Source organism: Natator depressus, chromosome 28, assembly GCF_965152275.1.
Source record: "Natator depressus isolate rNatDep1 chromosome 28, rNatDep2.hap1, whole genome shotgun sequence".
Taxonomy (NCBI): Eukaryota; Metazoa; Chordata; order Testudines; family Cheloniidae; genus Natator; species Natator depressus.
Genome location: NC_134261.1, coordinates 2,968,874 through 2,970,101, shown reverse-complemented (window position 1 = coordinate 2,970,101; position 1,228 = coordinate 2,968,874). Strand labels below are relative to the sequence as shown.

Sequence of the window (1,228 nt, the reverse complement as noted above, 5' to 3'; positions counted from 1 at the left end):
TGCAGGAGCCGGACGTCGGTTGGAAGACGCACAGGGGGTTACATTCTGGCATTGTTAACAAAAGTCGCCGTATTTTTTGCCATACGTTCTTTTCCTCTTTCTTTCGTGCAGGGAATTGTTCCTGGGCACCTGGGAAATGGGGGAGGAAGAACGTAGATTGCAAAGCGGAGAGACCCAGGAGCATTTCTTCAGGCTAGGAGCCGTGCTAGGAGCGATTTTCTTTTAGCCACTGACACTCCAGGTTTCAGAGGAGCAGCCGTGTTCGTCTGTATCCGCAAAAAGAACAGGAGGACTTGTGGCACCTTAGAGACTAACCAATTTATTTGAGCGTAAGCTTTCGTGAGCTACAGCTCACTTCATCGGATGTTACTTCATCCAGAGTTACTCACAGACCAGCTGAAAATAGCTCTGTCGGGCGAGCATTAGACTCATGATCTAAAGGTCTGTGGTTTCGGCAGGACCCTTTTTAAACCCCTTTAGCCCCAGAGCAGGGCTCCCCTTCGTTCACACAAATGCAAGGCCAGCCCCGGTTGTCAACACTGTTTCCTACTCCAAAGTTGGGTACCTCCGGCCTGGGCCTGCCAAGCACTCAAGACGTGGGGGAAGAGGAAATTCTTGGTGGCTGTGTTGTGAGTCCCACCATCCACCACCCAGCGTCACCAGCATTCCTGGTTCCATTTCGTCTCTCGATATTTGATGTTTTCCATAAAGCCTCAGCTCTCAGAGTCCCGTGATTCTGGGAGAAGGACAGCTTCCATGTCCCAAAAAAAGGCACTTGCTAACCTTTGGGGGTGGGGGTCCATTGATTTATAAAGGGCAAACCCAAACGGGACCATTAAATCATCTACTCTGAGTTCCTCAACAGCATGGGCCAGTCGGTGTATTGGCTTGGCTTTGGCTCAAACATCTTCCAAAAACGCCTCCAGGACAGGGTTTTGTTTCACCTGCCCCACGATGACTTTTTGTTTGTTTGCGAACCACTTTGAGATGTTGGTTTCTCCTCCCCATTCGGGACTGGAGAAGCTTTTTTTGTTGCTTTAAGTCTTGACCCACTCTCTTGCGACAGGAAATCTATTTGCCAACAGGGCACATGTAGGTGTGTTGTTCGTTAAACCTACCCTTGTCCCTCCTGTGATGAATTCCTGTAATTATAGCTGGTTCCATGGTGTAATGGTTAGCACTCTGGACTCTGAATCCAGTAATCTGAGTTCAAATCTCAGTGGGACCT

At 49.1% G+C, this 1,228-nt stretch overlaps 1 non-coding gene across 1 annotated transcript; it reads left to right on the top strand.

The window, feature by feature from the left end:
• The first annotated feature begins 1,156 nt into the window (after positions 1-1,156).
• TRNAQ-CUG (transfer RNA glutamine (anticodon CUG)) lies at positions 1,157-1,228 on the top strand. Its single transcript has one exon. It is a non-coding gene; the product is annotated as a tRNA-Gln (tRNA).